Consider the following 25,299-nt stretch of genomic DNA (forward strand, 5'->3'; position numbering starts at 1 on the left):
CACTAGTGTCAGACATCTTGATAGTACACTGAAATCATTGGCAGCACATCACTCTTACTGATGGCCTGGTTGGGCTGCCTGGGAGGAGAAATGTCTTCACTACCTCTATCTCCCATCAGGCTCTGTCATACACACACCTCCAACCCAGTTCATACAGCACACCTGGGACCATGCTGTCCATGATGGTGAGAGGAAAGGTACTGCCAAGATGGCTGACAGAGTTGCCTCTTGTCAGAGTTGACCACAACTCGCATCATGCCCTTGTGATCCTCACACCAGGACCCATTGTCAACCATCTTGGCAGTACATTTCCACTCACTGTCTGCAAAGCATAGTTCCAGGTGGCCTGGTTGGGCTGGCTAGGAGGGTGTGTGTGTGGGATAGGGCCTGATGGGGGATGTAATCGCAAACACTCCTCCTCCCACACGCCCCAAAAAGCCCACCCACAGCTGTGTTTCATTGACAGTCAATGGGAATGTACTGCCAAGATAGCTCACACTGGGGCCTGGTATGAGGAGCACAAGGGCATGATAGGAGATGTGGTCAACTTCGACAACAGGCACCAGTGTCAGACATCTTGATAGTACACTGAATTCATTGGCAGCACATCACTTTTACTGATGGTCTGGTTGGGCTGCCTGGGAGGAAGATCGTCTGCACTGCCTACATCTCGCATCAGGCTCTGTCATACACACACCTTCCAACCCAGTTCAAACAGCACACCTGTCCATGATGGTGTGTGGAAAGCTACTTCCAAGATGGCTGACACCGGTGCCTGCTGGCTCATTTTCCCACAAATCCCATCATGCCCTTGTGCTCCACACTCCAGTCCACAGTGTCAGCCATCTTGGCAGTACATTTCCACTCAACATCAGGGACAGCATACTCCCAGGTCTGCTGTCTGTGCTGGGTGGGAAGGTGTGTAGAGGACAGGACATGAATGGAGTTGAATACAGGGCAAACACTCCCCCTCACACCCAGACTAACAAGCCCACATAGAACTGAGCTTCTCTGACAGGCTCTGGCGCAAAGTTACCTTAGCATCTTTCTCCACCCATTTTAATTCTGAAGCCATATTTCACACAGATAATGTAGACAAGACAGCCACGGCTTTTGAATACTCTATTATACTCTCCTTGAACACAGTAGCACCTTTGTCAAGGGTCAAGGGTAAAGTTAAAGCACCTCCATGGTTTACGCCAGCATTAAGAATTGAGAAACTCTCCATTAGGACTGCCGATCGGCAATTGAAGAAAACTAAAACTATGGAAGATCGAACAAGATATAAATTGATCCATCGCAATTCTCTAAATAACATTAAACACGCCATAAAGTTGTACTTAACCTATAGGATTAACAATTTTGCAAACTCCAACAAAGAGTTATATAAAATTTTGAAGGAGTTCAAAACCCCCCATGCCGACCAGTGCACCCTTTCCCCCACACAAGAATGGGTCGACACAGTATCCTCTTTCTTTGATGACAAGGTCAAAGCTATATACAGGTCCTTCCCTCAAGACAACATTAAAAACGCTGACTTTCACTCAGTTGTGAATAGCCGTCCCTTGTTGCCTCTGCTGGTAGAATTTAAAGCTGTGACCTGTGAACAAGTATCAGAAGCCGTAGCAAAGATTAAATCAGGCTCTCCAGCAGATCCTCGCCCACCCCGTTTCTTCACGAAATTAACACCTCTGTTAATAACAAATCTAACAGAGATTTTTAATATGTCATTAGACCAAGCTATGGTCCCGACCAGATGGAAAACAGCTCAAGTTAAACCCATCCTGAAAAAGCCAACCTCAGATGCCAGGGAACCAGGCAACTACCATCCCATCTCGCTGCTGCCTTACTTCGGGCAGGCGCTGGAATCCTTGGTACATAAACAACTTACCGTCCATCTGGAAAATCACGGACTTCTTGATTCATCACAATCAGGGTTTCATTCGGCACGTAGTACTGAAACGGCAGTAGTAGAGATGGTCGATAACATCAGGATGGCTCTGGATAAAAGAGAATCAGCTATGCGGGTTCTTTTGGACCTGTCAGCCTCCTTCGACACCATCTCCCATGACATTTTAGAACAGCGGCTCTGGGAGGTGGGGAGCCCTGGACTGGTTCAAAAACTACCTAAAGGATCGTTCAACCACTGTACATATAGCTACCCTGGCCTCACGTAGTAGGCCAGTAAGCATAGGAGTTCCCCAGGGATCAATCCTGAGCCCTATACTTTTTAACCTCTATGTAACACCTTTGGGCAGGATAATGAGGTCCCATGGTTTTTAGGCCGTTATACGCTGATGACACACAGCTGTTGAATATGTTCGGTCCTGACCTGACAGACACAATTATCTGGTTTAAAAACTGTATGATCCATATTAACAACTGGATGGGCAATAACAAATTACAGCTCAACGATAGCAAGACAGAGATCATCCTATTTGGCGGGGCCGAAGAGCATTGGTCCAATAACTGGTGGCCCCAGGCATTGGGACCATGCCCATCCCCTAAAAAAGCAGTCCGTAATCTTGGAATAACTATTAATAATAAGCTATCCATGAAAAATAATGTCAATCTTGTGCTGGGCACTTGCTATGGGATCCTGCGGAAACTACGTAAAATCTTTAAACGGCTACCTATTGAAGCCAGGAAACATCTGGTACAGGGTGTAATTGTGAGTCGTTTGGACTATGGGAATGCCTTATTAGCTTCCCTAAATGAAGATCTCTTTTCTAAATTGCAGATCCTGCAGAACACTGCTGCCAGACTTATCCTAAATCTTCCACCTAGATCCCTTTCAGCCCCTAGTTTGGAGTCCCTCCACTGGTTTCCGGTAAGAAAGAGAGATCATTTTTAAATCCTGTGCCTCACCCATAAGATCATATATGGTACTGGGGCCGGTTATTTAGCGAAAAAGTTTGAGAGATACCAGACAGAAAGAATGTTAAGATCCAGTTCAAAAGCTCTTCTTACCCCACTGCGACTCCGCACTGTACGAAACGGGGGACGATCCTTTTCTTTTCTTTCCCCCTACCTCTGGAACAAGCTTCCGTCTCATCTTACCTCCATTGCTGACAACCAGCACTTTCATAAAGAATTAAAAACATGGCTATTTGATCAGAAATAACGCTCTCTGGATATGACCATCAGTCCACTGGCCTTTCCGCAGCGCCATGAGACATTTCTGGTGATATGAGTGCTCAATAAGTTCCTCTGACTTGGCTTGACTTGATAGTCAATGAAAATGTACTGGCAAGATGACTGGCACTGCAGACTGCTGTTTGGAACTTAAGGCAATGTTGGTGATTTGTGGACAAATCAGACAACAGTCACCAGTGTAAGACATCTTGGCAGCACATTGCCACTTACTGTCAGGAAAGCAGAATCACAGGTAAGATATTCAGGATGGGTAGGAAGGTGCGTGGAGTACAGAGCCTGGTGGGAGATGGAGTCAGGGCAAACATTAATCCTCCCAACCAGCACAAACAGCTCATCTGAGAACCATGCTGACCTGACAGTGATTGGAAATGTACAGACAAAATGGCTGACACTGGGGACTGTTGTCTGGACAACTACGCCCTGATGGGAGTTGGGGACAAATAGGCACCAGTCATCAGTGTCACACATCTTGCAAGTGCAATCCCACTCACAGTCAGGGAAGCTGAGTAACAGGTTGGCTTTTGGTGCTGGGTGGGACGGTGTGTGTGGGATAAGGCCTGATGGGAGTTTTAGCTATTGCAAATACTCATCCTCCCACCCAGCCCTGCTGATTCCTCTGGGCCTATGCTTACCTCACAGTGGGTAGACGTGTCCTGGCAAGGTGGCTGACACTGACGCATGGTGTTGACCCTGAAGCCAACTCCCATCAAGGCACTGTGCACCAAATACCATGAAACTGTGTCAGCCATATTGCTAGTGCACTTCCATTCACTGTTAGATAGCCATTGGCCAAGTTGACCTTGTTGTGCTACTTTGGAGGAGGAGTGTTAGCCCTGACTACATCTCCCAGCAATCCCCGCTCTACTCACACTTATACCACCCAGCACAAACAGCCCACCTGCAACCATGGTTACCTGACAGTGAGTGCATATGTACTGGCAAGAGAGATGACACTGGGAACTGGTGTGTGGCCATAGGGCCATGATGGGATGTGTGCCCAACACAGACACTAGGCACAAGTGTCACACATTTGATACTCCATTTACAATCACTGTCATGAAACCATTCTGACATGTGGTCAGTTGTCTCTGTGTGTGAATAATGTGTGTAGGACTGACTCTGATGGGAGCTGGATTAATGGCAAATACTACTACCTCCACCCAACACACCCACTTCATCTGGGCCTATGTCTAACTGACAGTGAATGGAAGTGCACTAGCAAGATGGCTGACAGTGTTGAATGATGTTTGATGCACAAGGCCTTGTTGGGAGTTGCCTAAAAGTTCAACAACATGCAGCAGTGCCAGCCTCCTTGCTAGTAAAAAATACCCTCACTCACAGTTAGCCATTGTCTCAGAGGAGTTAGCTGGGCAGGGTGCCAGGAAGAGTAATTGGAAAGGCCACAACTCACATGAGGCCCAGTCCGATATACACCTTCACACACAGAACAAAAATCATGACATCAACTAAGCTCACACACAGTCTGTACAATATATATAGCAGGATGCAATTCAATGGTCACTGGTGTCTGACTTTACCACAACTAACAACAGGACATTGGGCTACAGGCACCAGTGTCAGACCACCTGGTCAGTACATATCCACTCACTTTTACGGATACCATAGTTTCTGGGGTGTTTTTGCTATTTGGAATATGTGTGTAGTGCAGGGCTTGATGGAAGATCTTGCCATTGAAAACACTCAGCTTCCTTGCCAAAACAGCACAATCTATGTATTTAAATTCATCCTAAGGTTCAATCAGTCTATGTAATGGGCATGATTTGAGGGGCTCTAGACATTCACATCAATCATTGTGTCTTTTATTTACCCATAAGGGCCAGCTGGCCACACCTCTGGCACAAACCAGGACAGCCAGTCCCAGACTCTGCTCGACCCTGAGTTCTCCAGCGTTGAGGTCTCTCAGCTATCTTCGGATGACAATGAACAACCTGGCAATTCAGGAGTGGGTCAGCCTGCAGCACCAGCAGCACTAACATCAGCATCCTCTGCGACCAGCCTCGCCTCAGCTGACAACACCAAGCTGACTCCTACCCTCAAGGACACACCAGCCCGAGCCACCACCAAAAGTACAGCAACCCGGCGCACTCTGGAGTTGGCAGAGAACAACACCACTGTCAATGATGAAGGAAGCTCAGTGTCAACTGTGCCAGCAACAACTGGATCTGCTTGGTGGGTAGAGGTGGTGGGAAGGGCTGTGGGGACATTCGGCATCATGCAGCTGGTGCTGCTGCTGACGATGCCTCACAAATGTCCAGAATACTCCATGCGTATGAGGATAGCAGTTGAAATTGGCCAGGTAGTTGGGATCCTCAAGACCATGTAACAACATCAGGTAGCCCACTATGACAGAATGGACACATACATGTCAAAAATGTATGACCTGATTGCCGTGCACAGGGACATTCTCATCTGCCTCTGCCAGATTGCCACCAACATGTCCACACCTCTCTGTGTATTCACAACATCTGGTGCATCAACATCTGCACCTGTCACAGGGAGTGATGTGGACTCTGACAGAGAGCCCTCCTCACCGGGGCTGCCTGCACCTGAGGGTCCTGCCCTAAGCTTGGGAGGGGTCATCCGAAGAAGGATCACTGAGAGATCGAAGGCTACGCATACCCCAGGAAGTGACAACCTGCTCCTGATAACCTCCATTGTGTGCCAAGCGTTCACTTTGTTGACTCTCACAGAACTCTCCCACATTGGCTGGAGGGTCTAAGTTGGACTTTGGACTTAAATAACTGTGGATTTACTTCTGAAGATTTCATCTACAAATACTACCAACTCCTCTCTACACTTTGTTTGCCATGTTTTGTTAGTGCTCTCTCCCATTATTTGAATTTTTATCTTCAAATCTTGCACTAAAATGAATCACTTTGAACAAAAAACTGTTGTGAATTTGAAATACAAATGTACCAATTTAAATCACGCACTAAATAATAAAGAAGGAAGTGTCAACAAAATGTACATATGATGACTACTGGCTTGGATGTAAATGTCACCTAAAACAGCGTGATAGATAGACACAACCAGGTTATCACACATACGACAGTATGTGGTACTGATGCAATTGTAGTCTACTGTCTACAAGCATAACAAGTCTAATGTTTGCAAGCACAAACAACGTTTGTCACAAAAACAGATAATCTGGGAATATGTTTTGTTGCAGGATCACCTTTCGATGTGTGCAAACAAACAAGGCACACCTCAATGTGGAGCACAGGTTTATTCAAATTATACAACCTTGCACCTTAACACAAACTGTATTTACATCACACAGTAACAGAATGGTCACAAGTACAAACAAATGATCATCAGATCAGAAGGAAGTGCAGTCCAGGGAGTTCCACAACTGATCACTGTGGAGTATGGCACAGCATCATGGGTTTGGTATGGTCATGACTCTGCAGTTGACATGGTGAATGAACCTGTTAAAGAGTAACATAAAAAAGTGTCACACACTCAGGAATGATGTTACTTAATATTACTGACAGCCTCAAATAAAGCATAAAAATGTCTGTGTGAACGCAAGCTAGTAGTGAGTGTAGCATTGTCCATGCCACATGCAAAATTTGTTTAAACAACTCAGTACAAACCTATTGAAGAATAACATACACTCAGCAGTATACATACACATAGGACAACAGCAACACACAAACTAACATTTTAGGGTTGCACCTCTCATTGAACACTCACATTTACGTGAAGAAGTTGTGAATAAGGTCTTGTCTCACATCCCCAACACCATCCTCATCATCTCTGGCATCATCTCCCAAGCCTGGATCTCCGTCATCCGGTATCAGTGGAATTTCTTTCCGGAAAGTTCTGGAGCATGCATGCGGCTGTAATAATCTTGCACACCTTCAGGAGGCTATATTGTAGTGCCCCTCCCATGTGATCCAGCCACAGGAACCTTGTCTTCAGGATACCAAATGTACATTCAACCACTCGCCTGGTACGACCCTGTGCCTCATTGAACCGGAACTTCTGCAGGGGTGACTGGGTTGTGCACGGAGTCAGCAACCAGGGAAGGTTGGGGTATCCAGAGCCACCTACATAGAACACGGATGAAAAGTTTATTTGTCAGTCAACATATCACTATCTGATATGCAAACAACACACACTACAACATCTACATGACATATCACCTGCCAAGAATCCAGGCATGGTCTCGTTGCAGCTGGGACATCATATGGGGGACAACGCTATTCCTCAGGATGTAAACATCATGTGCTGAGCCTGGGAAACAAGGACAGACGTGGGATATCAACATGTCCGCCAAACACACCACCTGTACATTGATGGAGTGAAAGTGCTTCTTGTTGCGGTACACCTGTTCATTGTCTGTGGGTGGTACCAAAGCAACATGGGTTCCATCAATTGTGGAGCACAGGTTTATTCAAATACGTGGGGAATATCTCCCAAGGCGTAGAACTCGCTCTTGATGTCAGCTAACTCTCCTGGCTAACTCTCCTGGTGTGGGGAACTTGATGTATTGGTCCAAGCAACGCAGCAATGCCTCCAACACATCATGCAGGACACGGCTGAACATAGTCTGTGACATGCCACCTGATGTTGCCTCAGTATACTGGAAAGAATCTGTAGCAGAGAAATGTAAGGCTGCCACGACCTTGACCTTGGGGGTTGGTGCAGTTGGATATGTGCGACCAGGAATCAAATCTGGTGTCAACTGGTTAGCCAACTGTTCTATTATTGCCAACATAGCAACATAGATATGAGCCGGCCTCTGTTGTTTAGATATAAGTATGTCTGTTCCCTTGAGACTTCACTTGCCTGCACTACCTGCATCATTCCTGCACCTCCCCACCTCTCTGCTGCTGTTACCACATCCTCTGGGAGCTACCTACCATGGCAAGTACAGTGGACAGGGCCCCAGCATTCAGCATGGAGGAGAACCAGGCCCTTTAGGACACCCTCCTGCCACGGTATAGCCAGCTGTATGGCAAACAAGAGGAGCAGGTGAGTGATGATCAAACTGCATTTTCATTGGACATGTGCAATCACCATGCTATACTACTATTGGGAATCTATTTGGGAAGCATTTCAAATCTTATCTGTGAGTTAAAAAATGTGTAGATAACTGTTGTGGGCAGGTACCCTGTTGTAGAAGTGTGTGTACTGGGGTTAACATCTAATCACTGTTCGGGGCTAACATTGAACCCAGGACAACTGCGCAGAATGCCATATGCCTAGCCCTTATATATGCTTGACAAACTGAGCATTAACAGTGTGTACAGGCGTCTGACTCAGAAACATGTTGCATGTGCACTAAGGTTCTGTCACCAGCCATCCTTACAGGTCAACGCCTATGAGAAGACCAGGATTTGAAGGACCATCTCAAAGAAGGTGCGATCCCTGGGGTTGGAGCTTCGGCACGTCCGTCATTGCCGCAAGAGGTGGAGAAGATCGCTGAGGTCCAGCTGGGCCTGTCACATCCTGGCAAGAGGGGCGGGCGCCGACAACTCAAAATAATGTAGTTGTATGAACTGTGATGTTTTGCAAAGTTACCTATGTGTCAAGCAAATACCGATGACTTATGTTAATCTTTTGCATTTCTGTTCACCAAATCAGAACCAGCCAGTGGAGGATAGCAAGCCTCTGGCGTAGAGGGAGCAGTTCGCCAGTCAGGATCCAGTGCTGAGTCGGACATGGAGGCATCGACTGGCACGGAAGGTGAGGGGAGCCACACTGAGGACGGGTCTGCGACTACAGCAGAAGCAACCGAGGACCAGTAAAGCTCCGATGGCTGACGAAAAAAGTCCACCAATACTCCCATCTCCATCCTTCCAACTGCTCCCAAGGACCGTATCCAACCCTGAGGCAAGGGAGAGCTCTCCTTTGTGCCAGGCACCTCACCCCATGCCCCCATCTCCACTGCTGCCATCAGTTCGGAAGTGGTTGACCTCCTGAAACAGATGTCTGTGGGGCAGACATCGATGCGGTATGTCCTCCATGCACATACCGCTCTTTGACACAAATGCTGTCATACATGGAGGGCATTCACTCTGACATGTCTGCCCTCCAGAGATCTATTCAGGTTCTGTCCTCCACACTGACGGCAGCAGTGTCCCAGCTCCAGCAGTCCCTCCCCCCTTCTGCCTCTTCTATATCCACAGTCCCAACTCCCATACCTGACCCAAGCACACGCAAGCCTGCACATGCACACACATCAACAGACACACTCAGCACTCCAACACACAGTCACAAGCACCAACTCACACACAAGCACACTCAGGAGACAGACAGCACACAAACCGTCAGGAACATGCCAGCAAAAGACAAACATGCATCCACAGACACTCCGCAGACATGATAGCCCTGTGCCTCCACAACCCCTACCCTTGACTCTCCTGTTCCCCCCTATGCCCTGAGAGACCACTTCAGCGACCTTGGTCTCTTCCCTTCCGACCCATCCAAACCCCCTCCTAGAAGGAAGAGGCAACCCCCCCATCCAAGACATCTAAACCTGCAACACCCACCCATGAAGAGTAAGGACCCCAAGCTGCCCAAAAGCAAACCTGCCTCTTCTCACATGACAAAATCCACAACACATACTTCCTCAGCCCAGACAAGTATCTCCCGCACCAAGAAACACCCTCCCAAAGAGTCTGAATCAATAACCATCCCTGTTTATTCCGTCCACCACTACCCCATCCTCAAGAAGGTCAAGCCTAGCCTCCCACCTCCATCAAGCACTCCCACTAAAACTGCCACCACCCCTCAGTCTGTTCCTACCACTGCAGTGGACCAATCTCCCCCTCGATCCATCTCCCACTGCAGTGGGCCAAACATTCCCTCAATCTGGCCCACCCACTGCAGTGGAACAACCACCCCCTCCATCTGGCCCATCCACTGCATTGGAACAACCATCCCCTCCATCCGTCCAATATACTGTAGTGGACCAACAATCCACACCATCAGGCCCATCCACTGAAGTGGATCCAACCCCTCCTGATCCCATCCCTCCCTAATCTCAAACCAATATTTCCTAGTTTTGTCCCTATGGTGCCTGGCATGTCCCCTAGATGCCCTTCTCAGGGGAGATGCCCCCTTGCGGTCACAGTGCAGGCAAGAGTTGATGGGTATGTTTGTTGACCTGTTCTGGACTGGCCATTGGCCTTGCAGTTGTTCTAATGAACTTGGTTCATACATGCAAAATAAAGCATATTTTAAGTTTATGAAGCTGATTTGTGTGCCCCACAAATTGATCATAAGTCAACTGCCATTAATGTTTAATTAGTGGTGTGAGTACACAATATTGTTGGTATGTCATGGATTGCATGTGGTGCATGGGGTATGTGACCTTTTTCTGTGTGTTCAAGGGTACTTGTCTACATTTGTTGAATGTTGTCACATACATCATATTTGGCTATGAGGGTGACATGCATTCACCATCCTTTAATTTGTTTCTGTCACAATTGCACATAGGTCATGCTACCATATGTCAACATAGTGGCAGTGTTGCAAAGTGCTACAGTTAAGGAGGAGCATGCTGAATGTGTTTGTGATGTGCAGAGAGTCGCCTGTCTCATCAGTACATCTGGGTACCTAAGTTTGACTATGTGGTGATGAATTTGGACACACCCATGTACACAAGGCGAGGGTACAATACTTGTATGTGACTTGATAGTGGTTGAGCCATGTCTGTGTCTCCTTTTTGTCTGGTAGGCCAGTGGCAATGACAAGCTTGACACAGGTGGCATTCCACTGTACGCAATTTCCAATCATGGCTGGGTTCATCTGATACATTTCCTGAGCCCACGGTGAGTTTCAGCTGAGCTGTATCCTCACTGTTTTCACACCCTGTTGCCTCCAAAGAGTTACGTTTACGCGGATGGTCCTGTTTGTCAGGGTTTCTGTGGTCTTAAAAGTCCATAGAATTCTAATTCTCAAGTGAGTTGTGCCAGCCTGCTTCTGTCTGGCTACATCATGTTGATGTTGTGTTTGGTCTGTCCAAGATGGAATTTCATGTTTACAGCGACACATCATTCGTAGTTGAGCATAAGATTTGTGTGTAGGTAGTTATTTGTGCATGCCTGATAATAGTGTCCTTTTGAGCTATGCATGATGCTGTGCAAGCTCACACAGCTTACCTAGAGGTGCTGTGATGTATGTTGGATTACCCTGTGCTACATGTGGTAAGCTGAGTGGACATTTGGTGCACAGAAGTGTGGTGTGTCTGTCTGCCGTGTAGATGCCCCTGGAGCCAGTGCCACATCCATGCTCTTACTTGCCACACAGGGCAGTCTGTGGATTTTTGATTGTGAAGCCTAACTGCAGGTGTGTTTAGCAAGATTGATATTGCATGTGAAGAGATGGCACACACAAGGGTAAAGGTGAGAGAGACTGGCGTTACAGACTTTGATTCCTAGTGGAGACTCCTATGCGATGGGGGCTGGACAAATATTGAGAATGTCTAAGAGTGTGAGGTATGAGTTGGGTCCATAGGCAGTTTTTGTGTATGAGACGTGGAGTGTCTACATTCTCACAATATGAGAACATTAAATGCGGGGGTGTGATTCAAGGTATGCGAGCTTGTTAAACTGCGTTCATCCTGTGCAAGGTATGTTAGGAATTGATAGATCTGATATGGGTATATTCATATTCAGATGTAGTCTGTGTCACTATTGAGAGATATACTCTGTAACATTGCATTTTTGATGAGTGCGGTTAGTTGTTACTGTGCATGAGTCAATTTTTCTGCACCAGAGTGGGCTTCTTACGTGCTTGTTTGTATGTTAATTTTGAGAGATGAGCATGTACTTTGATGTGTATGCGTGAGGGGTCATACCTGCAGAAGTTGAAATCATACAGGCCTTGTGGTTATGTTGCAATGTACATATGTGTGTATTATGTGTATGTCAGTATGCAGTAACATTAGCAGAGTGAATATGTGGATGTGTGATTGGTTTGCTTAAGCTTGCTGTCTGCCAATGTATGTTCTTCACTGATTGTTGTGATGGCCACTATGAGTACACTGGCATGTGCACAACCTATTGACATCACAGGACAAGTGACCTCCACCTAGGCCTGCCTTGTCTGAGTTGTGTGTGCATAAGTGGTGAGTTGCCCTTCGGAGGTAGTTGTGGTCACTGAATGGTGATTTCTGTCTTTGAATGATGCCCTGGAATGGAGGTGGTGATTGCTTCTGATGTTATGTCATGATGCAGGAACATTGAATAGGAGTCCATTGCTTAGGGGGCTATTACCCCCTCAAATGTATAGTCATAGATGTGTGTTGTCGTGCCACATGGGTGCATAAAACTCCATGAATGCACCCCCACACTTCCCTGTCAACTACACATGCATGTGTATACATGGCATTCTAACTTTGAATGGCCAAGGTGTGTGGGTACCAGGGGAGTGGACTCATTGTGATGATATCTCTGGTTGTGCTGTGGACAATACTTTGCACTGTGATCAAAATCACATGTGACACTGGAACTGTACACCCAGTTCCATAGGTGTTGCCATTGTCAATATATTGGAATGTAGCTGAGTGTACCTGACTCATCTCAAACTTCTTTCTACTACTCTTTCTAACGCACTACCTTATCTCTCACCCTATACATCTATCACTATATCCTCTACATCCACTCTCTCATTTATCCCAAACCCCATACCACTACTATGATCCCCAAAATAACCCTTTCTAGACTCTCTCCTACTCTACCCCTCCTTGCATCATCTGACACCTCTTTTTACTATACCGATCCCCCAAAACAAACCTTTATAAACTCTTCCCTCTGACTCTTCCCCTCAAAAAAACCTTTTTACATATCAAAAATGCCTCCTCCTACTGCTATGACCTCAAAAGAAAATCTCACTCTTCTGTCCCTCCACTATCCTTTTCAATCAAAATAACAGACTAACATGTTCACTTCTCATATTCCAATATACTAATTCACCACTAATCGTTTATGGGTTCCAGAGTAGCGTGCTACTCACCAATGAAGTGCCTCAAAACCCCGTCAAGGGGTAGCAAGCGCTATATAAATACAAACCTCTTTCCCTCTTCTATCCCGCAACCTACCCTACCCTTCTCTATCCAAATAACTGAATAACATATCCACCACTCAAATTCCTTCATACTTCAAAATACTAATTTTCAACACTAATCCTTTATGGGTTCCAGAGTAGCGTCCTACTCACCAGAAAAGCGCTTCAACACCCATCAGGGGTAACAGGTACTACATGAATGCAAACCTTTCTTCCCTTTTATCCCTCCCCTACCCTTCTCACTCCAAATAACTGACTAATATCCACCACTCAAATTACTTTCATATTTCACCATACTAATTAAGCACTAATCCTTTATGGGTTACCGGAGTAGCGTGCTTCAAAATTCTGCTATCTTTCCAATTCCGAATCCAAATAACTGACTAACCTATAACTGAATAACCTATTCACCACTTAAAATTTACTTGCATGTTTCACTATACTAATTCAACACTAATCATCTATGGGTCAAGGAGTAGCGTGTTACTCGCCGAAAAAGCGCTTCGACGCCTCGTCAGGGGTAGTAAGCGCTATATAAATGCAATTACAATACAATACAATACCTACCTGATGCTGACATTCCTTCATTGGTCATACACAACATGGTATGGACCCATGTTTGGATTGGTATCACAATGATGCATTTGAACTCTGAAAGCAATTGGCACACATTCTGTGATCCTTGCTTTCATAGTGGCCTCTGCGATTTCACCTGTCAAGGGAGGTTTCAATGATGCACACTGATTAAAGGGGGAGAGGGTATTTTGAAATGGCCAAATGTGACTTGCCTCCCTGCAAGGCCCCTACCTCCAATTCAAACTCACTGCACCTGCCGTTCCCTGATACTCTTGGGTGGGTGGGGGGGATGACACTGCTTCTGGCACGGCATGTGACACAGGCCGCAAAGGTAAGTATGCTCCAGAGTCTGGCCCCCACCCTCACTTTGCAGCACAGCAGGTCAACGGACAGGATACTGGCACCACATTGCTGTGGCCTTGTGGGGACTGGGGAAGTGAGTCATGATATTGGGGTTGTTCACAAAGTTACCAAAACAGTGACCCAGAGGTGACCCTGGTATACCAGCCCATCGAACAGTACCAAATTGACAGCAGGGCCAATCCAAGGATATGGGGCACACTTTGGGATTGTACTCAACACTCAGAGGGCTACATGGCCTTTGTCTGCCCATCATGTGTGCCAGCCTAGACTGAGACATCTTTGACACACACACACTTACAGTCCTTGAGCTGCTGTAGGTGGCTGGTCTGTCTTGTTTGCACATCACACCCACAGTATTTCACATTTTTTAAGTGAAATTATTGGATGATGAGACTCTGTTTGCTTTTTAACAATTCCTAGAGCACTTGCATCTTGACTCAGCCCATCCCTCGAATTGCCCTGTTACTTTTGCTGCAATAGTATGGGAATGCCTTTCATGGTAAATTACTTTTGTTTTTGTTCATTTACACATTCCTGCGCATATAATTCACCTGTGGGTTTTGGTACACTTTGCATGTGCACCAGTTACATTGTTAACGTACACATTGCTGGGGTATTTCGCCCACTAAACCCTAGATTTGCATCTACTTTTAAGGGGGTATTTGCCCACAAACCCTACATTTGCATCTACTTTTGAAGGAGTATTTGCCCCCCAGATCCCAGATTTGCATCTACTTTTCAGGGGGTATTTGCCCCCAAACCCCAGATTTGCATCAACTTTAAAGGGGTATTTACCCCCAAACCTCAGATTTTTCATCTACTTTTAAAGGGGTATTCTCCCCCAAACCCCAGATTTACATCTACTTTTTAAGGGGGTATTTGCCCCCAAACCCCAGATTTGCATCTATGTCCAAGGGGGTATTTTCCCCCAACCCCCAGATTTGCATCTGCTTTTAAGGGGGTATTTACCTCCAAAACCTAGATTTGCATCTACTTTTAAGGGGTATTTGCCCCCAAAACCCAGATTTGCTTTTACTTTTGAGGGGGTATTTGCCGACAAACACCAGATTTGCATATACTTTTAACAGGGTATTTGGCCCCAAACCCCAGACTTGCATCTACTTTTAAGGGGGTATTTAACCCCAAACCCCAGATTTGCATCTACTTTCATGGGGGTATTGGGCACACACATACCAGATTGGCTGGACATATCTGTGACTATTTACCCCACAAACTACATATTGCCAATGCATTGATGGGGGTATTTGCCACACACACCCAGATTGGCTGGACATATCTGTGACTATTTGCCGCACAAAACACATATTACCTATGCATTGCTGGGAGTATTTGCCGCCCGCCTTGGATTGGCTGGATTTATCTGTGACTATTTTCCCCACAAATCACATATGCCTTGCATTGTTAGGAGAATTTGCCTACCCAGACACCTCTTTGTGTCTGATTTGCTGTGACTATTGCCCCAAGCCCCCCATTGCCTCTGCATTGCCTCAGGTATTGCACACACCCCATGTGAACTGTAGTTTTGCAACTGCTGTATCATATGTTGCCTTTTTTGGTGTAGTGCCGTTTTTGTAGGGGTTAGGTGTCAGACTTACCTTCTGCAGTGACCATGTTGGTTGCGATAGTAGTAGTGCTCGAAGGGGTAGAGTATGGGGATGACATGCACAATAGGATTCATGACTGCACCGTCTCAGTCAAAGGAATTGTATTGTGGCGTGATTCGAGCTGAAATACTACCCTTCCGGATGCTCGAATGTGTTGGTTTTGACGACCAATTCGGTGCATAGGAAGTACGCATTGTACTTCGGCGTTCTGAATCGGACTGGGAAGCGCCTCCAGACGACTCCAATCAGCGTTTCCGGATGCGTCTCGTTTGGAAAATGGGGACAGATTCGTAGCGTACGAATTGTTCGGTACGTAAAGGGATTTGGGCATCGTACTTCGTTGTTTGTAGGAACCGGCTCCCAATACGAGTTGGTTGGAAGGTCTGACTCTGGGAAGGCCTTCCGAACAAGATTGGAATCGGCCCCTATATCGGGGGGTCCCCATCTCCATTAGGGTGGTGGGCGGACGCAAGTCCACCCACCAGCCTAAACAGGCCCTATATTCTCAACATAATAACCAATAAATACATGCTATGTACAACTAAAAAGCACAACACAAGTAACACATAACATCAATAAATAAAACTCTTTAAAAAAAATTTACTATTTTTAAATTTGTTATTACTTAAATAACTTCCTACCCTATATCTTCACAAGCTACACAAAAACACCTACAATATATTTTTTTAATTATAATATTTACACATTTTCCGTAATTAATTATAAATTAAAATATTAATAACTAATTACCTTCTCACTCTTTACCCCTAAAAAACCAACAACTCACACGTAATAGATAAATTAAATAATATTAAATACATAATTTACACAAGGGGGGCGTGGGCAAGCCGGCTACCATGGCGGCTGCAGCTTGCTAGGGCTCCGAGACCGGGCCAGAAGATTGACAGATTCCAGGCGTTGCTCCTGCATATAAACGCAACCTTGGGCGCCGGAACGGTTCTGGCATCCGCTGCTGCGTTGACACGGGGCATGAAGGGGGAGAAGTGCAACGGCGGCAAGATGAAGTGCCGGGCTGAGACCCGGAGTCACAAGATGGCGGCGGGCAATTCCAGAGGCCCGCGATAGTGCACCCGGAGGACGGCTAAGACACTACTATAGCCGGCGAGCTCCCCCGTGACATACGCTTGAAGCGGCAGCAGGATAAGATTGGCGCTGGTGGGTGGCGGAGCCCCGGAGGCTGCCCGAGAGAGTGCACGACATCGTACCTGAATTGGTGCGAAGAAGATGAGCAGCCGTGTCACTAGCGGTGCGCGCCCAGCGCAGTGACTAGCTCCATGGGGGAAGTAACGTGGCAGTGCTGGCAAGGGACGACGCATCCCCTACAGGGCGCTTAACAGCTGCAGCGTCTGCGGTGAGTGCGGAGCAGGAGGGGAGCCCTGGTGTGTCTCGGTGCATGGTCGGGGCACCTGACCCTAAGATGGCGCCCGACAGGACACCGCAGTAGCAGAACCTGGAGCCCGAAACGGAGGGAAGGGACAGCCGGCACCAGCGGGGAACGACCTGCGCTCTCCCCCTCTCAGACCTGGGACACCTCGCCTCACAGAGAGACGCACATGTGGACGACGCCCGGCATCAGTATTAATAAATCGTCCCCCGAGTCAACGGACGGCAGCCCCCTGGCGATCTACTGGTGAGCGACATGCGGCGGAGTGTCCACTGAACCTGAAGCGGCCTGCTTCACCCTGAGACACGAGGTTGGACGGTAACTATCATACGCTCTGATAACTGATCCCTGGAGTCGACGGACGGTAGCCTCCTTGCGGCCCACAGGGAGGGGAAGAGCAGCGGAGTGTCCACGGGACCTGAGGTGGCCTGCAGAAGAGTACAGAAGCACCCAGAGGGGACATGGATCACTGGTGGGGGCAGGACCGACAACGAAGTGACCCCCTTCTCTCCTTGGGGGAAGAGGGACCCCGCGTACTCGGCAGACGGGCTCGACGCGCTGAAGTACCCCGACCGCAGCAATGGGGAAGCCTCGGGTGACCCAACAGACGGCGGTTCCCGAGACGGCCCCGGAGAAGATGCCCAAAGCCCGGACATGGGCGGGCGCGGTGGAGACACAGCCCGACCCCTCGGTCTCCGTCAAGTTGGACCAGGTTCTAGCCGCTATTGAGCATTCCAGAGTCTTGATGGAGGAGCGGCTCGGGACACTAGCGACGGACATCAGCCTTATCCGTGACGACCATCGGAAACTGGCGGACACAGTGAAAGACGGAGAGAAGAAGATGGAGGACATACAGCCAACGATCGGTAAGCACCAGCAGACTCTACAGGAGGTACTGCACCGCCTCACAATCATGGAGGAACGTGCGGACGATTTAGAAGGACGCTCAAGACGCTGCAACATTCGCGTACTGGGGTTACCCGAAGGAATTGAAGGCATGAACCCCCTGCAATTCTTGGAGACATGGGTGAAATCCTTCACTCCGGAAAAGGACCGCTCAGCATTCTTCTCTATGGAGAGAGCCCACAGGGTACCGGCCCGCAGACCACCCCCAGGGGCGCCCCCAAGGCTGATGCTAGCAAAGTTCCTCCACTTCCGAGACAGGGATGCGGTGCTACGCACGGCACGCGTGGCGGGCACCCTACAGGTCGACAATCAGCGTGTCATGGTGTTCCCGGACTATGCAAGAGCAGTTCAACAACAACGGGCCTCCTTTCTGAATGTAAAACGTCGGCTGCGTGAGAACAATATCCAATACTCCCTGCTATTCCCTGCTCGCCTCAGGGTGGGCCACGCCGATTCCACTGTATTTTTCGCTAATGCCACGGAAGCACAGGATTGGGCAGACCTACATTGCACGCGGCAGTCTAGGGCGGAGATCACAAGAGACCCACACCCTAAGTCTTCACGATCTGGAAGGCGATCACAGCGGTGCCCACGAGGTGAAGTGGGTGGCAGAGCCCGTGCACGCACCCAGGACTCTCCTGATTTAGAGCAAATTGTGAAAGAACGGAGGTAGGCCCTACAAGCAGTGATCGATCTGCAAGCGTCTCCCTTGCCGGATGACATAGACCGACCGCCACATGTCTTTACCTCGGAAGGAGAGAATGAAAGTGATGGATGGAATAGTGTCGGGGGACGACTCTGTGACGCCTCCCATGGTCACTCCTCAGACGGCGGACCTCATTCTTGACGAACAATCTGGATCTCGAGCGAAATGAGATGGGACTTCTGAAACTGGCATAGAGCTAAGTACACTTTCTCCCCACCCACAGAGTATGGACATCAGTCCCACCACCTGCTAGAGCAGGAACAACGCCCCATTTTTCCTACTAATGGCCCGATTCGTATCTGGCCTGGTACGCTGGCACCGCCGCCTCCTTCTTATATTGTTGTACCCCCCTTAATTGGGTAAACAGGTTTGGATGCATCGTTTTAGGCGATGGGCCCTAGGCATTGGGAATGTTTCCCGACCCCGATTGTTCAGTTGCTTGCCCCAGTTCAACACTTCCCCAACCCCCTGCATGGAATGACACGGATCCAGACATCCACTACCCATGGCCACACAGCGTCAGGGAGATACAGGCACCCTTAGTCAGCTTGTTCGACCGAGCTTTACGCACCTCAATAGGCGCAGCCCCCGCGCATGGCGAGCAGACACAAAGACATGGCACCTAATACGACACACACGGATGTTACAATCCTCACCCTAAATGTTAGGGGGCTTCACACTCCACGCAAACAATATGCGGTGTACTCCTATGCAAAGCGTCACAATACCCCGATCGTTTTTCTACAAGAGACACATCTCATTGCGAAAGAGGTCGGGAAACTACAGTCAAAATGGCGGGGTCTCCTATGAGCCACAACTTATTCTGCGTATGCACGAGGAGCGCTGATCTGGGTGCGACCGGGAACCCCCTTTCAGGAGCTTCAGAGGGTGGTAAACAAAGAAGGTAGATATACACTACTGGAGGGCCTTTTGGATGGGCAGGTTGTACTTCTCGGTAGCATTTACGCCCCCAATGTAGAACAAGACAAGTTTTGGGACTATCTCACAGGGGTCCTTGCCCCATTTGCTTCCATACCCTGGGTCCTGGGAGGTGACTATAACTGCACACTCGACCTGAACTTTGATCGCTCACACCCCCCTCCGACGTACTCCCCGGCACATAGGCAACCTGACAGATTTCGGGCTTGGATTACACACTGGACGCTCACCGATGCTTGGCGAATGCGCCACCGTCTGACCCGATTGTACTCCTTCCACTCCATCCGACACAATTTACGCGTCCGTCTTGACCGATTTTTATGCTCGGCGGCTATATTGCCCAGGATTGCCCACACGGACTACTTGGGCAGGATCATCTCCGATCACGATGCTCACATTCTCCAGCTAAACTGGCGGCCCCCACACCCGCCGGTCCCCACCTGGCGCTTGCCAAGGGACTATCTGTCAGACCAGATCTTCGGCACGAGCAGGAGAGTAGCATCCAAGACTATTTCATACGCAATTCGGGTACAGCATCATCCATGTTAGTGGAATGGGATGCATTCAAGGTGGTAGCCCGGGGAGAGTGCTTGAAGCAAATATCTGGGGTTAAGCGCGTACTAGAACAGGCTCCAACCAGTGCTGAGCAACGCTTGGCTGTTCTCACTAAACGGGATTCCACATCCGAGGGGGAGACGCGGCGTATAGCTGAAGCAAAAACTGCCTATCAAGCTGCCTCTGCGGAGTTACGAAGGTACAACTTTCGATCGTACGCTACACGGATGCATAAAGAGAGGGACAAAACAGGCCCTCTCTTGGCGTGGCTGGCTAGGCAGGACACAGACGTCAAGCCCATCACCGAGATAGTGGACCACGGGGGAGTGCTGGTGCGTTCAGAGGCAGGGATTCTTGGGGCTTTTCGCGACTACTATGCGGAGATATGTAGCGACCCGGCCTCTACCCCACAAACCGCAGTGGATCACTTTCTCGATCCCCTGACTATCCCAACAATTACGAGGACAGAGAGGGAGGCTCTAGACGCAGTAATAACCGCGGCAGATGTGACAAGGGCCCTGCGTGCCCTAGCCTGAAATAAAGCTCCGGGATTAGATGGGTTCCCCTCAGAATACTACACGACATTCTCAGTGCACCTAGTCCCTCGATTGGTAGAGATGTTTGCGGCGACGCTGAAGAAGGGAGAGTTACCGAAATCCATGCGAGAGTCCGTAATCGTGACGTTCTTGAAGCCACATCGGGACCCGCAGCAAATGGCCTCCTATCGTCCCATATCGCTGTTGTCCGCCGATAGCAAACTCCTCGGGAAGACACTTGCGGATAGATATGTACAAATCATACGTTCCTTGGTCCACCCGGATCAGTGCGGATTTATACCCGGCAGACGCACGTCCCAGAACATACGCCAAGTTTTCCACATCCAGGATCAGGTGAGGGGATATACCCCCGGGCGGCCTGTCTCATCCTAGATCTCGAGAAGGCCTTTGATTCCCTCACATGGCAGTTTCTGTTTGCGGTGCTGCAGCAAGCGGACATTGGGCCCACCCTCCTAGCTTATACGCGCCTACTGTATACCGGGCTGACCTCCCGGATACGCCTGGGCCAGTACATATCGACGGAGTTTGCGGTTCAGAGGGTCACGTGACAGGGCTGCCCGTTGTCCCCCCTACTTTTTGCTCTGGCAGTCGAGCCTCTAGCCATACGACTGCGGCGGGAGGGGGAGAGCTGGGGCATCCTGGTAGCAGGCACAGTACATAGTGTTTCCTTATACGCTGATGACTTGCTGATCTATGTGCAGGACATCACGGACGACTTGACTCCCCTCTGGGAGACTTTGACGGAATTTACAGCGGCCTCTGGACTACGGGTAAATTGGGATAAGTCCACGATATACCTGCTGCATCCGGATCTGCCTCCACAGGAGGTTAGACTGGGTGCTCAGTGGGTACCCTGGAGCGCGGAGGCCCCTCGATACCTCGGGATCCGTCTCCATCACTCCTCCACAGATATGTTCGAGGGTAATCATAACAGGGCATTGGCGAGTATTAGGGCTGCGGTCGGATTTTGGAAGAGCCTTCCGCTGGATCCAATTTGGAGAGTGGCATTGGCCAAAATGATCATGGTCCCAAGATTGTTGTACTTCTTTACCAATCTGCCAGTAATCCTACCCAGAGCCTTTTTTCGGGACCTGGACTCTCTTCTCAGCGCACTAATTTGGGGGTCGGCCAGACACAGAATAGCCCTGGAAAAATTGCAGTTGCCCACCACACAGGGCGGCTTGGGAGCCCCCTCATTCGAGGCCTACTTTTTGGCGGCACAGCTGCAGTGGCTGTCTCACTGGACGGCAGACAGGTATACTGTGGAAACTCACACCATCGCAGGACGGATATCGGTTCCGGAGATCCGTTGCCTACTCCTTCCAGGCACTAAACCAAAACGCTGAAGCAAAAACTGCCTATCAAGCTGCCTCTGCGGAGTTACGAAGGTACAACTTTCGATCGTACGCTACACGGATGCATAAAGAGAGGGACAAAACAGGCACTCTCTTGGCGTGGCTGGCTAGGCAGGACACGGACGTCAAGCCCATCACCGAGATATTGGACCCCGGGGGAGTGCTGGTGCGTTCAGAGGCAGGGATTCTTGGGGCTTTTCGCGACTACTATGCGGAGATATGTAGCGACCCGGCCTCTACCCCACAAACCGCAGTGGATCACTTTCTCGATCCCCTGACTATCCCAACAATTACGAGGACAGAGAGGGAGGCTCTAGACGCAGTAATAACCGCGGCAGATGTGACACGGGCCCTGCGTGCCCTAGCCTGAAATAAAGCTCTGGGATTAGATGGGTTCCCCTTAGAATACTACACGACATTCTCAGTGCACCTAGTCCCTCGATTGGTAGAGATGTTTGCGGCAGCGCTGAAGAAGGGAGAGTTACCGAAATCCATGCGAGAGTCCGTAATCGTGACGTTCTTGAAGGCATATCGGGACCCGCAGCAAATGGCCTCCTATCGTCCCATATCGCTGTTGTCCGCCGATAGCAAACTCCTCTGGAAGACACTTGCGGATAGATATGTACAAATCATACGTTCCTTGGTCCAACCGGATCAGTGCGGATTTATACCCGGCAGACGCACGTCCCAGAACATACGCCGGGTTTTCCACATCCAGGATCAGGTGAGGGGGATATACCCCCGGGCGGCCTGTCTCATCCTAGATCTCGAGAAGGTCTTTGATTCCCTCACATGGCAGTTTGTTTGCGGTGCTGCAGCAAGCGGACATTGGGCCCACCCTCCTAGCTTATACGCGCCTACTGTATACCGGGCTGACCTCCCAGATACGCCTGGGCCGGTACATATCGACGGAGTTTGCGGTTCAGAGGGTCACGTGACAGGGCTGCCCATTGTCCCCCCTACTTTTTGCTCTGGCGGTCGAGCCTCTAGCCATACGACTGCGGCGGGAGGGGGAGAGCTGGGGCATCCCGGTAGCAGGCACAGTACATAGTGTTTCCTTATACGCTGATGACTTGCTGATCTATGTGCGGGACATCACGGACGACTTGACTCCCCTCTGGGAGACTTTGACGGAATTTACAGCGGCCTCTGGACTACGGGTAAATTGGGATAAGTCCACGATATACCTGCTGCATCCGGATCTGCCTCCACAGGAGGTTAGACTGGGTGCTCAGTGGGTACCCTGGAGCGCGGAGGCCCCTCGATACCTCGGGATCCGTCTCTATCACTCCTCCACAGATATGTTCGAGGGTAATCATAACAGGGCATTGGCGAGTATTAGGGCTGCGGTCGGATTTTGGAAGAGCCTTCCGCTGGCTCCAATTGGGAGAGTGGCATTGGCCAAAATGATCATGGTCCCAAGATTGTTGTACTTCTTTACCAATCTGCCAGTAATCCTACCCAGAGCCTTTTTTCGGGACCTGGACTCTCTTCTCAGCGCACTAATTTGGGGGTCAGCCAGACACAGAATAGCCCTGGAAAAATTGCAGTTGCCCACCACACAGGGCGGCTTGGGAGCCCCCTCATTCGAGGCCTACTTTTTGGCGGCACAGCTGCAGTGGCTGTCTCACTGGACGGCAGACAGGTATACTGTGGAAACTCACACCATCGCAGGACGGATATCGGTTCCGGAGATCCGTCGCCTACTCCTTCCAGGCACTAAACCAAAACGCACATACCCTCTACAGGTGTCGGTGGCACGTAGGTGCATGCTGAGGATTCACCGCATGTCCCCGGGGACTCCATTATACTCCCCTCTACTCATCTTGGTGGGATGGCCCAAACAGGAACACTACTACACAAACAGCACGCTTCGCACGTGGACATCTTGTGGCATAACAGAGAAGGAGTCCCTGTTCGAGGACGGGCAACTAAAACCGTTCCACAGTCTCGTGGAAGAGTACGATCTTTCCCCGGGACAATTCCTGCTTCACCGCCAACTCCTAGATAGCTACCGCCCATATCAGGACCTAATGAAGGGGGAACCACACACACATCCAGTCCTCCACACGATTCTACACATGGGAGTGGGGCGCCATCTAACTACATAGCTTTATAAAGCCATACGGGAACTGACCAATAAACCACTAGAAACCCTACGAGCCACCTGGGAGGCTGAAATTGGGCGCGTACTTCATGAGAGGGAGTGGGAGAGGGCTTTAGAGTACCCTAAGAAGGTCTCTAGAAACGCGCGCTTTAAGAACATTCAATATTACATTCTGCACAGGGCCTATTTAACACCTGCACGCCTCCAACGATTCTACCCCGACACTCAGTTCCTATGCCCCAGATGCCATGAACGGAATGCGGATTTCCAACATATGTTTTGGAATTGCTCCATCATCAAAATTTTCTGGCACTGCCCTGGGTACCCTCACAGGGCTAGCCTGTATGACCACATGGGAGGCCAGTGTCATAGGCATCTTTCGCGCAAGTAAGCAGCACAGGGTGCGGACCCGTTTCCTCTCCCTTGCGGTACTCTTAGCCAAACGCAGCATCCCCATGCACTGGCGTTCCCCCAGCGGCCCACCGTTGGCGGCTTGGGTGGGAGCTACAGACAAATGGGCGGCGGCGGAGGAGGAGACATTGTGGGAGGAAGAAGTAAGAGGGGTCCGCAAACACCCTATATCTATGGAATGGGCCATGCTATTATATCAGTTCAAGCAGCTAACCCCGGGAGCAGATCCAACAGACGGCCCACCCACATTGTCAGCCCTGCACACGCAGGAACAGACCCTGCCTAATCAATCTCTCGAAATCCCGACCACATGATCTCATAACAGGCCCCAGCATCGGGTATGCTATCGCAGGTGTAGGTCGAACCCAAGAGGATAGGCAATCATGAGTCATAGAGGTGCCTTTCCCATACGACGTTTCGTGCACTCGCTAGCATAAGCTGGATATGATCTCCCATGCCCATCCCCTAGTTTATACCTGCGTTACACCCCAGTTCATGTGCCATATCAGGTATCTGAGACAACAGGGTATACACATCATGATATGTCTATACGTTGTTTATGCTCCCCGCTGACGTATCACCAGTGTATACAGATGA

Source organism: Triturus cristatus, chromosome 6 (genome assembly GCF_964204655.1).
Source record: "Triturus cristatus chromosome 6, aTriCri1.1, whole genome shotgun sequence".
Lineage (NCBI taxonomy): Eukaryota > Metazoa > Chordata > Amphibia > Caudata > Salamandridae > Triturus > Triturus cristatus.